Raw genomic sequence first — 16,543 nt, forward strand, 5'->3', positions numbered from 1 at the left:
GGATCAATATTAACATTTTAATCAAACAAATATGAATTTATTATCTGCCCTTTAAATCCGCTTATCCGTTATTACGAACGAATGATAGTGTGCTTTACACCCATAGTATGACACTGCCTTATGGCGCCCCCAAACCTAACAATCTTATTTATTTATCACTTTAACTTTTTAACACCAAAAGAACAAAGAGAAAGGGTGAAGATGCTTACTTAGTTGGCGAAACCCGTCTACCTTCACACTAAAAAAAAGGTGTCGTGGTTGTACACACCTTGTGTTACTTTAGTTACTTTAGTGTTCTCCCAATTGTATTAAGTAAGCGTTTAAGAAAAATTGTCGGAAAATGTTGAATCAGATTCAGTACTATAATACTGCACATGCATACTTCTATTGCGTTTATACGAATATTTTAAAGATCCACTACTGTTAATTTATGTTGGTAACGCAAAAGATATCCCTAAGGATTGGCAATGTGCTGACAATGACGCAAACGAATCAGAATGACGTTTTGCTACTTTGTAAACAAATTTCTTTAGTTTTTTTTTTCATTTTTCTCACTTATAATCCTAATATGCTATTGTACTCTCCAACCCCTCATAAAAACATCATCGAATTTTATTAGATACAAAAATAATTCATAAAACAAGGTTAATAAAAATTTAAAACAGTGCTAAGAAAACATTGACAGAAATTGAAAGTATATAGCATCTGATAAAGAAAAATTAAAAACAACAGGTGTTTGACAACAGAATATTATTTGCTTTTTTCAAAGTAAGTTAAAATAAAATTGAATTAAATCTCGAAGGCAAGGAAAAGAAATCTTAAAAAAACAACGAACTATTTGAAGATGGAATGAAGAATCTGGGTGAAACAAATGTGTAAAGCGTTGCAAGTAGTACAGCTAAAAAATATGTGTTCATTTCGATTTTAACGTCTTTGTTAATAATAAGTTTTTCGGTTGGCAATTCTGAATTAATGGTGTCAATGTTTTTAATGTCGGTTCACAGTTGTCAGTTTGACATGAGTGCGCTTAAAAGACCAATGAGAAAATGCATCAGGTATGCGATCATAAAATTTTAAATATGTTGCCAACTTGAGAAAAAAAATCACAGATATTAATAATCATTCGGTATTTAGGTTATAATGGTCAAGGACATGCGATTCACAAAACCTTTGATTATTTCCGACTTTCCGACAAGTAATCCAAAAGTAGAGCCTTTGTAAATCATCACCACTATAATCCTGAGTAATTTATTCCAATAAGAGCTTCTGCCGACAGAAATTCAATGTTCACTATTTGGCGGTCCACACTATATAAAAATAAGTTCGGAGAATATACATAAACAGAATATTAAAGAAGCAAAAGATGGAGAAGATTCAGTTATACAGGAGAATGTGTTTAATATACAGAATGTTTCATCTCAACAAATCGCTTAAAGTATAATAATTCAAAAGTCCCGGGAAGTCTTGTCTTTGAAATAATTTGTAAGAATCTCGGGAACCCTTTGTGTTTTGTTTTTGAAGTAGTTTGGAAGAATTTCGGGGACCCTATGTGTCTGGTTTTTGAAGCAATTTGAAGGAATTTCGGAGACCCCTTGTGTCTGGTTTTTGAAATAGTTTGAAAGCATTTCGAACATCCCTTGTGCTTTGTTTTTAAAGTAGATTGATTTCTTGTTTTGTTTGTGAAGTAATGTAAAAGAATCTCTTGCGTCTAGTTTTTGAAGTAATTTGAAATAATATTAGGGATCCCTTGTCTTGTTTTGGCAGTAATTTGAAAGAATCTCGAAGTTCTTTCCGTGTATTGTTTTTGAAGCAATTAAAGAATCTCGGGGATTTTTCCGTGTTAATAAAATTTTTGAAGCAAATAAAGAATCTCGGGGATTCCTTGTGTTTTATTTTTTAAAAGAAAGAGGGGCGGAACTTGATTACAAGATCCATATTTGTCTAGAAGAATTTACCATTTTAAACATGTTTTAAGTTTCTAAGAATAAAAAATCATCACAATTGAGATGGGGTGGGTAGCTGGGTATGTATTTTGGCTTTTTTTTTAATGTACGTAATATTCTTTGAACGACACGATCAAAAAAATGTTTTTAATTTCTTGTAAGAAAATCATAACAATTGAGATAGGGCGGGTGGGCGGTTCAATATGTTGCTTTTTAGTTTTAATATGTGTAGACTTTTTTTCACAACATGAAACTTAAAACATGTTTAAAATGTAACGAAATCTCGATTTTAATTAGGCTCCGCCCCATAATTGCAAAATCCATATTTCCTTGCAAAAAGGTACCTACCATTTTAACCATGTTTTAAGTTTCTTGTTGGGAAAAGATGGCTGTGTATATTAAGAAAAAAAAGGCAAAATATAAGCCCCGCCCACCCGCCCGATCTCAGTTGTAATGATTTTCTTTATTCGTCGTGTGCCAAGAGGGCGAAACTTAACTGCAAAATCCTTATTTCTCTACGTGAGATTAAAAACATGTTTTTCAGTGTCGTGTTGTACAAAGACTACTATGTATATTAAGAATAAATTAAGCCAAAGATTAAGCCCAACCCATACCCGCCCCGATCTCAATTCTCAATTGTGATAAATTTTTCAATCGTTGTCAGATCGAGGGGTGGGACTTAATTGCAAGATCCATATTTATCTACAAGAATTTACCATTTTAAACATGTTTTAAGTTTCTTGTTCTGAAAAGGCAACTACGTATATTAAGACAAAAGGCAAAATATAAGCCCCGCCCACCCACCCTATCTCAAATGTGATGATTTTTTTTGTTCAACGAACATCAAAGTAGTGGAATTTAATTGAAAAGGATACTATGTATGTTAAGAAAAAATTAAAGCCGACGATTAAGCCCCACCCATACCTGCCCTAATCTAAATAGTAATGAAGTTTTTATTCGTTGGCAGACCTAGAGGCGGAGCCTAATTGCAAAATCCATATTTTTTTACAAAAGTTTACCGTTTTAAACGTGTTTCAAGTTTGTAAGAATAAAAAAATCGTCATATTTAAGATGGGGTGCGTGGGTGGGGTTTTATATTTTGCTTTTTTTTCTCATAATATACTTAGTCTTCTTGGTACAACACGATACTCAAAAACATGTTTTTAATTTTTTGTAAAGAAATAGGTATTTTGCAGTTAAGCTCCGCCCCTTTTTTTCACGGTGAATAGAAAAAATTATTACAATTGAGAGAGGGCGGGTGGGCGGGCCTACGTTTTCCCTTTCTTAAAACATGTTTAAAATGTAAAATTTGTATAAGGAAATATCAATTTTAATTAGCTTCCGCCCCATAATTGCAAAATCTATATTTCCTTGCAAAAATGTACCATCTTTACCATATTTTAAGTTTCTTGTTGGGAAAAGATGGCTGTGTATATTAAGAAAAATAAGACAAAATATATAAGAATCTCGGGAACTTCTTGTGTTTTGTTTTTGAAGTAGTTTGAAAGAATTTCGAGGACCCCTTCTGTCTGGTTTTTGAAGTAGTTCGACAGATTATCGGGGATCAATTGTGCCTGGTTCTTGAAGTAATTTGAAAGAATCTGGGGGTTTTTTGTGTTTTGTTTTTGAAGTAGTTTGAAAGCATCCCAAGGACCCCTTATCCCTGGCTTTTGAAGTAGTTTGAGATAATCTCGGGGACTCCTCGTGTTTTATTTAGGAAGTAGTTTGAAGGAATCTAGGGCACACCTTGTGCCTGGTTTTTTAAGTAGCTTAAAAGATTCTCGGGGATCCTTTGTGACTTATTTTTGAAGTAATTTGAAAGAATCACGGAGACTCGTTATGTTTTATTTTTGAAGTAGTTTGAAAGAATCTCGGGGACCCCTTGCGTTTTGTTTTTGAAGAAATTTGAAAGAATCTCGGGAACCCCTTGTGTCTGGTTTTTAAACTAGTTTGAAAGCATTTCGAGCATACCTTATACTTTGTTTTTTAAGTAGTTTTACTTTTTGTCTTGTTTTTGAAGTAATGTGAAAATCTCTTGCGTCTAGTTTTTGAAGTAATTTGAAATAATATTAAGGTTCCTTTGTCTTGTCTTGGCAGTAATTTGAAAGAATCTCGAAGATCTTTCCGTGTATTGTTTTTGGAGCAATTAAAGAATCTCGCGGATCCTTCCGTGTTGATAAAATTTTTGAAGCAAATAAAGAATTCCGGGAATCCCTTGTATTTTATTTTTAATTTGAAAGAATCTCGGGAACTTCTTGTGTCTGGTTTTTGAAGTAGTTTGACAGATTATCGGGAAACAATTGTGCCTGGTTCTTGAAGTAATTTGAAAGATTCTAGGGGGGATCCTTTGTGCCTTATTTTTGAAGTAATTTGAAAGAATCTGGGGGTTTTCTTGTGTTTTGTTTTTGAAGTAGTTTGAAGGAATCTAGGGCATACCTTGTGCCTGGTTTTTTAAGTACCTTCAAAGATTCTCCTTTATGACTTATTTTTGAAGTAATTTGAAAAAATCACATCGTTGTGTTTTATTTTAGAAGTAGTTTGAAAGAATTTCGAGGACCCCTTGCGTTTTGTTTTTGAAGAAATTTGAAAGAATGTCAGGGACCCCTTGGGTCTTGTTATTGAAGTAGTTTGAAAGCATTTCTAGCATCCCTTGTGCTTTGTTTTTAAAGTAGTTTGATTTCTTGTCTTGTTTTTGAAGTAATTTGAAAGAATAAGTTAAGTTTGACTATGTTTGTTAGGCTGTTTTATTTATTTTTATTTATTTGCGTATTTTAATTGTATATTGTATGTTTAATGTGTGTACGTATGAGGTAGAATTGTAATTAATATCAGGATTAACCTGCATTCTAACTTTTTGTACGCTGTTTTAGGTGTGCAATAAACTTATTCTAATTCTAATTCTAAGAATCTCGGGAACTCATTATGTTTTGTTTTTGAAGTAGTTTGAAAGAATCTCGGGCTCTTCTTGTGTTTGTTTTTGAAGTAGTTTGAAGGAATCTAGGACATACCTTGTGCCTGGTTTTTTAAGTACCTTCAAAAATTCTACTTTGCGACTTATTTTTGAAGTAATTTGAAAGAATCACATCGTGTTTTATTTTTGAAGTAGTTTGAAAGTATTTCGAGGACCCCTTGCGTTTTGTTTTTGAAGAAATTTGAAAGAGTTTCGGGGACCCCCTGGGTCTTGTTTTTGAAGTAGTTTGAAAGCACTTCGAGCATCCCTTATGCTTTGTTTTTAAAGTAGTTTGATTTCTAGTCGTGTTTTTGAAGTAATGTGAAGTTAATGTAAAGTTAAATTTGACTATGTTTGTTAGGCTCTTTTATTTATTTTTATTTCTTTACGTATTTTAATTGCGTATTGTATGTTTAATGTGTGTAGGTATGAGGTAGAATTGTAATTAATATCAGGGTTAGCCTGCATTCTAACTTTTTTTACGCTATTTTAGGTGAATTTAAGTTGAAAGATTCTCGGGGACCAATTGTGCCTGGTTCTTGAAGTAGTTTGAAAGATTCTCGGGGATCTTTTGTGTCCTATTTTTGAAGTAATTTGAAAGAATCTCGGGGACTCCTTGTGTTTTCTTTTTGAAGAAAAGAATCTCGGGGATCCCTTTTGTATTGTTTTTGAAGTAATTTAGAAGAATCTCGGTGAAAAAGAATTTCGTGGATCTCAAGTGTCTAATTCTTAAAGTAGTTTTTTTGAAAGAATCTTGGGATCTCTTGTTTTGTTTTTGAAATAATCTAGAAGAATTTCGGGAAGCCTTTGTGCTTTGTTTTTAAAGTAGTTTGGAAAGAATTTAGAAGATATCTTGTCTTGTTTTTGAAGTAGTTTGAAAGTATCAAGGGGACTCCTTTTGTTTTGTTTTTGAAGTAGTTTGAAAGAATCAAGGGAACCCCTTGTCTTGTTTTTAAAGTAATTTGAAAGAATCTTGGGGACTCATTTTGTTTTGTTTTTGAAGTAGTTTGGAAGAATCAAAGGGACCTCTTGTCTTGCTTTTGAAGTAATTTGAAAGAATTTCGGGGTCTTCCTGTGTTTTGTTTTTGAAGTAGTTTGAAAGAATTTCGGGGATCCCTTGTGCTTTATTTTTGAAATAGTTTGAAAGAATCTCGGGCACGGACTCCTTAAAGGGCGGAATTTCACGACATTTAAAAATACGTATAATTAGGATTTGGGAACCGGCGTTCTGGTGTATCACGGTTCAAAACGTCGACTAATTTAGAAAATGCGCCAAGAAATAATAATATTTATGAATATAAAATCAGTCGTAGAATTTCCGGTTGCAAATTTCTATTGTTTTTTAAACGAAACTACATTATTTTTAGTTTCTATGAGAAGTTAAAGCTAGACGTAATATATAGTGCGGTTATTGCATAATTGATACTCAAATTGTGCTAATTTTTACTAGTTCGTCACAGGTAGCAGTAAATCTACTTTCCTAGGAAGACCTTCTCCTACTGTAATAGCAATAAATGACTTAACATGGCGTACCTATAATTTTAACTTTGTTGTTAATTTTTTTCAATTTATCTCAATGATTACACTACACAGAGACTTCGGAATTTTGATGTCATAAACTAACTTTCGTTTACTTATCAGTATCACCTTAATGGTGGTGACGTTAAAATTCATTGTATAAATAAATTCAAATAGTTTTTAAAATTCAATTGAATAGTAAACTGTTTATATTTTAGTCTCAAATCATTTCATTGTTTGTAAATATGTGTGTGCAAATCGTACGACGCGTCACTGTGTTGCTATTTACATTTTTTCACTCTTCGCTATTCTTTGCCCTGTACTAAATATTTATACTTAATATACTACTTGTACCAGTTTTATTTTACAACAAGTATCTATATTTCAGCGAAGTCCTTCGGCCGAAGACCCACCTCATCACAAAAACCAGCCTTTACTTTTAACCGGTAAAACCCACCTACACTCTCCCACAAAAAAGCGCCAAGTTTCCATTACATAGCTGTGACCCCGGCTCTTCCTCAACGTTTTCGCGATCGAGCCTCAGCTGACGTTTCGAAAAGGAAGTCTCCTCGGTGTTATCTTAGCGGGCGTTGGTCCGCCGCTAGCTGGAGGGCTTCCAAGTCCATGTTCGCCGTCGTCCCGACCTGTTACCCTCCGCCCTGCTGAATACATTCTACAAGTCTTCGTCCTTGTCACGACTCGTGGCGTGGGAAACGGCGCTCCCACTACGCGCATTCTGCAGACGATAACACAATCAGCTGTTACCAGATTTCACTAATCATTCTCCTCTCTTCGTTCATGAATACGCCGTTCGATGATGCTATTATTTTTCTCTTTGATCATGTTCCATCGCATGCGGCGCTGGACCAATTTCGCTGCGTGGCCTTCAGTGGCGGCCGGCCGGGGCGGCAAAGCGCCGCCACAAGGACCGAAAGTGCTAAATTGAATGACAGATAGTCAGGAAATCGCGCAAAAAAGGGGTTTATTAAATTTGCCTCGTTTGGGAAAAAAAGGATGAGGAGGGACTACCTGGGCAGCAGTGGCGGCTGGTCGCTTTCATGTTTACTGTCAAGTTACATTGTTACTACTATTATTATTTATCATTATGATTTTGACGCTATAATTTAAAAACCATTTTTATGTTGGACATATCGATAAACTTTTTTCAAAATCATGCGTAGTTTTAGAAGGTCCACATGAATCTTACCTTGGACCTATACTTATTTTTGTATTTATTTTTGGTATGGGACACGGGTAACTTGTGCTAACATAGAATGTGGCCTTTTGTAAGTACTTGTAGGTTAAAACGTGAAGAGAACGAGAACAGTAAAAAGATATCTGCGTAGAAGTTTCCTGGAGGAATTGGGCAACTACCGTTGAAAACATATATGAGAAGAGGCAAAATTTCACTTTAAAAATAACTGTTTATTGATTGTAGTAGATCTTCTGGAGAGTTTTAAGCTTTTCTGTCAAACGTTTGGTCCACAGAAGCGCGATTCGGTGCCTCAGGGTTTTCTTCTCCCCTCCTGCCAAGACCGTTACGAGCCGCCACTGGTCGTCTGTGCGTGCTGCCGCGTGTAAAACATATGCTAATTGCGTGGAGTCGTACTCAAGACGGTCGATTTGGTTTTTTTGGGACATTAACAGTCGCTTCCGGTACATATTTAACAAAAATCGTGCAAAGAAAAAAAGCGAAGGTTTGTGTTTTAACACGTTTTTTATTTGGACATCATTCATCATTTTGATTATGGGGAAAATGGGAGAGTTTGGTGGATTCTTTTGTAAGAGGTACTATCAAAACAGCTATTTACGGGACAAAAGCCCCGCCGACTGCTGAATTACATGGTCACATTAGTTACACCCAGAGTGAAGACCACGCCTTTTCGATCTTGAAAGAAAAAGAAAAACCGCATTGTACAAAATTCGGTTCTTGGAAGGTAATTCGCAGGTAGGGTGACGTGTGTTTGGAGATTTTTAAAACTGACGGTGAAAACCACTGATATTTATAAACATACGGTCTATTGGTGATTGCACAAGTGTACGCTTTTATGTATAACCATCAACATAAACCAGGTGTTTTACCTAACGGGCTTATGAAACAACTGGATTTTACAGTAGTGTACAGGGTGTACCATTTTAAGCGAAGTACGTTCCATAGCAAACAATTAACAACAATCAAATGTGTTAAATAACAATATTTCCGAATTTGTATTACAAGGATATCAGTGTTTTTTTTTATCTCATTATTTAGATGTAATAACAAAATTACCCCTTATTAGGCATTAACTCGATCGGCCAATTTTCCGTTGTACGTGTAAATTGAACAATTAAATGTGAAATTATGTTAATAGACTGACATTACTTATAAGAGAGTAGATCTTACCTTCGAGGACGAGCACTAATGAGGACTAACAGCAGAATATTTCCACTGTCGCCATAAAAATTTAAAAAAAATGTTACCAGTTATCGTATAACTGCTAAATATAACAAGCTATTCATAAATCTGGTTAAAATAATTTGAAAACGACTTAACTCTTCTTTCAGGGGACAAATAGATCAATTTTAGCTATAGCGTCAACGTTCAGTTCACTTAATCAATGCAGTAGTTTTGGAAATTGAACATTTTTCGATTCATCACGTTGAGATCTGTATCCCAAAATTTTTGGTCATTTTTAGTCAATTTTTCAAAAGCTCAGTTTTTCAGTACGCAAATTTCGAGCCTTCTTCGACCACCATCGAAACTTATTACTCAAAGACACTTTCTTGTAGATTACTTTCAAGCTCATTTCTTTCCTCTCCTACTCTTACCATTTTTCCAGAATCGCCCACTGGAATATGGCATCAATCTATATCCGAGAATTTTTCGCAAGGACAAAATGGAAAAATTATAGAACAAATAAATAAATATGAAGAGTATATTTCATTTAAAACGAGATATTTTAAAGAACCCGAAAAAACAGGAACTTAAGAAATTACAAAAATAAGTTAAATACCATAAAAGATGTAAATTATGATATCTTCATATAGGGGAGGATGAAAGCCAAAATTTTTTTTCATTCAAAAGTACATAAAGTTTGGATTCGGGCACCAGCGCTCTCGTGTACCACAGTTATTGGTACCTCTGGAAAATTACAGATTTCCAGATAGTCCTATCGGGTCCTATCCGGTCCTATCCGGGATGTCTTACCTTTGAAGGAGTTTGAAAGAATTTCAAGGATCCCATATGCATAGTGTTTTAAGTAGTTTGACAGAATTTCGGAAATCTCTTCTCTTGTTTTTGAAGTAACTAGAAGGAATCTTGAGGATTACGTGTATCTTGTCTTGGAAGTAATTTGTAAGAATCTCAGGAATCTTTCTATGTATTGTTCTTGAAGCAATTTTGAAGAAGCTCTGGGACCACTTTTGTTGTGTTTTTGCAGTGCTTAAAAGAACCTTGGAGACCCTTGTCTTGTTTTTGAAGTAGTTCGAAAGAATAAGAATAGAAAAAGAAACAATATAAGATTAAAATAAGTGAATAAATAAAGCCCCCTAACAAACATTCAAATTTAAAATCTACGAACATTAACATTGAAGTCGTGACCATTTAAAATATAAGACTTGATTCTTTTTATGACACTAGAACTAGATGCATTTAAATATTTCAATACACTATTTATTATTAATGTGTGAAAAAAAAGACTGAATTGTGCAAAGAAATCATCAAATTCGACAAAAATAGGATTTCTGGATAAAATTTGATGGCCTCCTTGGTATTTTCGGACCCCTTGGGTGCCGCAAACGCTAGTTCTTTTAAAGATTTTATATATGGCGAAATATGTTGAAATATCGGTAGGTTAATAATTAAATAATCTGTACCGAGATTTTTATGTTAGATTCAGGAATCTTAGAATCTCAAAAATCAGTCGTGTTTTGTTTTTGAGCTAGTTTGGAAGAATCTCGTTGATCCCTTTTGCATTGTTTTTGAAGTAATTTGGAAGAATCTCGGTGAAAAAGAATTTCGGGGATCCCAAGTGTCTAGTTCTTAAAGTAGTTTTTTTGAAAGAATTTTGGAATCTCTTCTATTGTTTTTGAAATAATCTAAAAGAATTTCGGAAAGCCTTTGTGCTTTGTTTTTAAAGTAGTTTAGAAAGAATTTAGGAGATATCTTGTCTTGTTTTTGAAGTAGTTTGAAAGGATCAAGGGGACTCCTTTTGTTTTGTTTTTGAAGTAGTTTGAAAGAATCAAGGGAACCCATTGTTTTGTTTTTGAAGTAATTTGAAAGAATCTTGGGGACTCATTTTGTTTTGTTTTTGAAATAGTTCCCCCTTGTCTTGTTTTTGAAGTAAGTAGTTTGAAAGAATCATGGGGACCTCTTGTCTTGTTTTTGAAGTAGTTTGAAAGAATCTCAAGGATCCCTTATGCATGGTGTTTTCAGAAGTTTGACAGAATTTCGGAAATCTCTTCTCTTGTTTTTGAAGTAACTAGAAGCAATCTTGAGGATTCCGTGTATCTTGTCTTTGAAGTAATTTGTAAGAATCTCAGGAGCCTTTCTATGTATTGTTCTTGAAGCAATTTTGAAGAACCTCTGGGACTACTTGTATTTGGTTTTTGAAGTAGTTTGAAAGAATCTCGGGGACCACTTTTGTTTTGTTTTTGCAGTACTTTAAAAGAACCTTGGAGACCCTTGTCTTGTAGTAGTAGTTCGAAAGAATAAGAATAAAAAAAGAAACAATATAAGATTCAAATAAGTAAATAAATAAAGTACCCTAACAAACATTGATTCTTTTTTTGACACTAGAACTAGACGCATTTAAATATTTCAATAAATTATTGTTTATTATTAATGTGTGAAAAAAAAGACTGAATTTTGCAAAGAACCCATAAAATTCGACAAAATTAAGATTCCTGGATAAAATTTGATGGTCTTCTTGGTATTTTCGGACCCCTTGGGTGCCGCAAACGCTAGTTCTTTTAAAGATTTTATATATGGCGAAATATGTTGAAATATCGGTACATTAATAATTTTATTCTGTACCGAGATTTTTAAGTTAGACTCAAGAATCTTAGAATCTCAAGAATCAGTCGTGTTTTGTTTTTGAGCTAGTTTGAAAGAATCTCGGGGATCCCTTTTGTATTGTTTTTGAAGTAATTTGGAAGAATCTCGGTGAAAAAGAATTTCGGGGATCCCAAGTGCCTAGTTCTTACACTAGAGTTTTTGAAAGAATCTTGGAATCTCTTGTTTTGTTTTTGAAATAATCTAAAAGAATTTCGCGGTGCCTTTGTGCTTTGTTTTTAAAGTAGTTTGGAAAGAATTTAGGAGATATCTTGTCTTGTTTTTGAAATAGTTTGAAAGAATCTCGGGGGCTCCTTTTGTCTTGTTTTTGAAGTAGTTTGAAAGAATCTCGGGGGCTCCTTTTTTTTTGTTTTTGTAACCTCGGTGACTCTTTAGTTTCGTTTTTGCAGAAATTTGAAAGGATCTCGAATATCCCAACTGTGTGGTTCTAAAAGTAGTTTTTTTTTTAAGTATAATAGGATCTCTTGTTTTGTTTTTGAAATAATCTAGAAAAATTTCGGGGAGCCTGTGTGTTTTGTTTTTAAAGTAATTTGGAAAGAATTTAGAAGATATCTTGTCTTGTATTTGAAGTAGTTTGAAAGGATCAAGGGGACTCCTTGTCTTGTTTTTGCAATAATTTGAAACAATCTCGGGGATTCCAAGTGTTTGGTTCTTAAAGTAGTTTTTTGAAAGATTCTTGGAACTCTTGTCTTGTTTTTGAAGTAGTTTGAAAGAATCAAGGGGACCCCTTGTCTTGTTTTTGAAGTAGTTCGAAAGAATCTCGGGGGCTCCTTTTGTTTTGTTTTTAAAGTAGTTTGAAAGAATCAAGGGAAGCCCTTGACTTGTTTTTGAATTAGTTTGAAAGAATCTCGGGCGCTCATTTTGTTTTGTTTTTGAAGTACATAGTTTGAAAGAATCTCAGGGACCCCTTATGGATTGTTTTTGAAGTAGTTTGAAAGAATTAAGGGAAACCCTTGTCTTGTTTTTGAAGTAATTTGAAAGAATCTTGGGGACTCATTTTGTCTTGTTTTTGAAGTAAATAGATTGAAAGAATCATGGGGACCTCTTGTCTTGTTTTTGAAGTAGTTTGAAAGAATCTTGGGTGTTCCTTTTGTTTTCTTTTTGAAGTAGTTTGAAAGAATCTCGGGGGCTGCTTTTCTTTTGTTTTTGGAATAGTTTGAAAGAATCTCGGTAGCTCGTTGATTTTGTTTTTGCAGTAATTTGAAAGAATCTCGAAAATTCCAAATGTCTGCTTCCTAAAGTAGTTTTTTAAAAGAATCATGGGATCTCTTGTGTTGTTTTGGAAATAATCTAGAAGAATTTTGGGGAGCGGTTGTGTTTTGTTTTTAAAGTAGTTTGGAAAGAATTTAGGAGATATCTTGTCTTGTTTTTGAAATACATAGTTTGAAAGGATCAAGGGAACTCCTTTTGTTTTGTCGTTGAAGTAGTTTGAAAGAATCAGGGGAACCCCTTGTCTTGTTTTTAAAGTAATTTGAAAGAATCTTGGGGACTCATTTTGTCTTGTTTTTGAAGTAAGTAGATTGAAAGAATCATGGGGACCTCTTGTCTTGTTTTTGAAGTAGTTTGAAAGAATCTCGGAGGCTCCTTTTCTTTGGTTTTTGGAATAGTTTGAAAGAATCGCGGGGACTCTTTAGTTTTGTTTTTGCAGTAATTTGAAAGAATCTTGAAGATCCCAAATGTCTGGTTCTAAAAGTAGTTTTTTGAAAGTATAATGGGATTTCTTGTCTTGTTTTTGAAATAATCTAGAAGAATTTCGGGGAGCCGTTGTACTTTGTTGTTAAAGTAGTTTGGAAAGAATTTAGGAGATATATTGTCTTGTTTTTGAAGTAGCTTGAAAGGATCAAGAGGACCTCTGTTCTTATTTTTGAAGTAGTTTGAAAGAATCTTGGAGGCTCCTTTTGTTTTGTTTTTGAAATAGTTTGAAAGAATCTCGTAGACTCTTTAATTTTGTTTTTGCAGTAATTTGAAAGAATCTCGAAAATTTCAAATGTCTGCTTCCTAAAGTAGTTTTTTGAAAGAATCATGGGATCTCTTGTCTTGTTTTGGAAATAATTTAAAAGGATTTCGGGGAGCCTTTGTGCTTTGTTTTTAAAGTACTTTGGAAAGGGTTTAGAAGATATCTTGTCTTGTTTTTAAACTAGTTTGAAAGAATCTCGGGGGCTTTTTTTGTTTTGTTTTTGAAGTAGTTTGAAAGAATCAAGGGAACCCCTTGTCTTGTTTTTGAATTATTTTGAAAGAGTCTCGGAAGCTCGTTTTGCTTTGTTTTTGAAGTAGTTTGAAAGAATCAAGGGAACCCCTTGTCTTGTTTTTGAATTATTTTGAAAGAATCTCGGGAGCTCCTTTTGTAATGTTTTTGCAGTAATTTGAAAGAATCTTGGGGATCCCAATTGCCTGGTTCTTAAAGTAGTTTTTTGAAAGAATCTTGGGATCTCTTCAATTGTTTTTAAAATAATCTGAAGGAATTTCGGGGAGCTTTTAAGCTTTGTTTTTAAAGAATTTTGAAAGAATTTCGGAGATCTCTTGTCTTGTTTTTAAAGTAGTCTGTAAGAATCTTGGGAACCCTTTTTGTTATGTTTGGCAGTAATTTGAAAGAATCTTGGGAATCCCTTGTGTATGGTTTTTGAATATTTCATGTTGCAAAGATCCATGAAAAGAAAAATTTCGCATTTGTGCTATATTGATATTTTTTCAAGTGAAAGGAACCACTATTCTATGTGCCATACAGTCCGTAGAGCCTTTTAGAAGGATGAGAAATTTTTGAAAATTTTAAATAGTACCACATATTAGCAGCCACAGGGCATGGAACGTGAGGAATTTCATCCTTCCAACCATGCAGAAGACAATGAATCAAGCTGTGGAGATAAATCCCAGAAATTATTCAACAGTATGAATCGTGCGGATTACGGCGAAAATATTTGTAGGTATTTCTTATTAAACTAGATCTGGTCTTGAATATGTTTAAGGCGTGCACATTCCTGAACTCCCGTGTGCAATTTTCTAGCTTGAACTTTGCTCACGTTTAACACATCATTACACGTTAGCAAAAATGCCAGTAATTCAAATTAGCCTCGGAAAAAATCCTAATAATCGCCAATATTTCAAAGAAGCAGATCTAATCTCGGCAAAGCAGTCGTGCTCTTCACGACCATAATTTAACTTTTTATTTTCTTCGTCTAAATCTGAATAAGTACATCCGTGCGGCTATTCTATTATTCAAATTTTTTATTAATCTCCAATCTGCGTCCGCGGCGGCACAGCATTAAGTAGGTGTCTCAAATTTTGGCAGGATTTTTCCTTTCCCATGGAGCCGAAGGTCGCCATGAAGTGGGCGAACTACGAGCAGCGTGCGTGAGATTTCCATTGGCTCCAAGTCGTCAATGAATTTTTTCAGGAAAGTCGCGCGATTGGCCGCCGACTTGTCAATGTCGATAGGGTTTTTCAGCAAGTGGGGATAAAAACAAACAATTAGCTATGGTTACGGTTTCCACAGTTTCAGCCGGGGACAAAAAGCGCTCGAGTACTGTAGAGGCGTTAAAAAACTACATTCATCATAGCCGCGATGCCTAATGACTGTAATAATTCATGAGCCCATCTATATTATAAATTTGTCGCCCGAGGAAGGCCCCACGCAGCGGTTTTCTTCCATTTTTAAGTTCAGCCGGCGCGGTTTTTATCGTTCCGGCTTGAAAGGAAATACCACTGCGAAAACGCGCGCTCTACTCCGTCGCGTATCTGTTTCCGGTCGAAGTGGGTCAAAACCGCAACAGGTGTCAATTATGAAATGATCTTTCAGACGGCGGAATTGAGGCCTTGATCTTCGGCGAGAAAATTAAGTTGTCATAACGCGAGCTTGTTTTTAGGCAGCGGAAAAGAGGCCCCGAAAATGTGGAACGAATTGATTCAATATCTTGCTTAATTAGCGTTTTATTACAAGCGAGATATAAAGAATCATTAAAGCTGACTCTCGTAGTGGCAAAGTTGTCAGTTCTGAGTCGTACACCGACTGGCGATAAATCGGAAATCGACATTCACTTCTGCGGATAATGTGGGCCGCGCCCGTTCTGTGTAACAACCGATACTGCATTTACATTAGATTCAAATTGTCGTCGACAAAAATACCCCGTCAAAAGACCCCGACGAAGTAGTTCAGCGACAAAACAACTCCATACAAAGCAGCCGCGACAAAATGCTATTTAAATTCAAAAAAATCACACACTCATGTACTCGTGGTTTATGAATCCGCCTTGAGTTTTCACCCTAGGAATCAAGACCGAACAGATCGTAATATTTGTATACCAATTAAATATGTATATACATATAAAAATATATTTTGAATAATGAAAGTCCAATTAATTTCAGATACTCAACACAAAGTACTGAATTAAAATAAGTCTTTAACATTTGGATCAAAGGATTTTTTAAATTGTTTTATCGCCGCTCCATAAATGGGCCGAGATACCGATTTCTGGAATTTTCAATTTTTAGATTGTTCGATTTCGAGTTTTCAATTTTTTTATTCCTCGATTTCCCGATTTTCTCAGTTTTTCGACTTTTCGATGTTAGAACTTTTTTGAATTTTTGATTTCTCGCGATATCGATTTATCGACTTTTCGGTTTTCCAATTTTCAATTTTAGATTTTTTGAATTTTTGACTTCTCGATTTTTTAATTTTTCAGTTTTGCGAGTTTTCGGTTTCTCCGTTTTCAAATATCAATTTTACGATTTCTGGATTTTTCTATATTTCGAATTTTCAATTTGTTAATTTTTTCGAAATTTTCGACTTTTAGAATTCTCAATTTTTTAGTTTTGTAGTTTTTTGGATTTCTCGATTATTCCATTTTTTATATCTCGGGTTTTTGATTTTTCGATTCCTGGAGTTCCCGATTTACTCGATTTTTTCAGTTTTTCGACTTTTCGATTTTAGGATTTCTTGAATGTTTAGTTTTTTGGATTTTCGATTTTTCGACTTTCATTTTTTTCGATTTTTCAATACATATTTCGATTTAAGTTTTTCAGTTTTTCGATTGTTTGTATTTTAAAATTTTTGATTTTTCGATTGTCCGATGTCGTAGTATTTCG

This window comes from Zophobas morio, unplaced genomic scaffold, assembly GCF_036711695.1.
Source record: "Zophobas morio isolate AGI-343-1 ecotype UQ-CSIRO unplaced genomic scaffold, CSIRO_AGI_Zmor_V1 ptg000002l, whole genome shotgun sequence".
In the NCBI taxonomy this organism is placed as follows: domain Eukaryota; kingdom Metazoa; phylum Arthropoda; class Insecta; order Coleoptera; family Tenebrionidae; genus Zophobas; species Zophobas morio.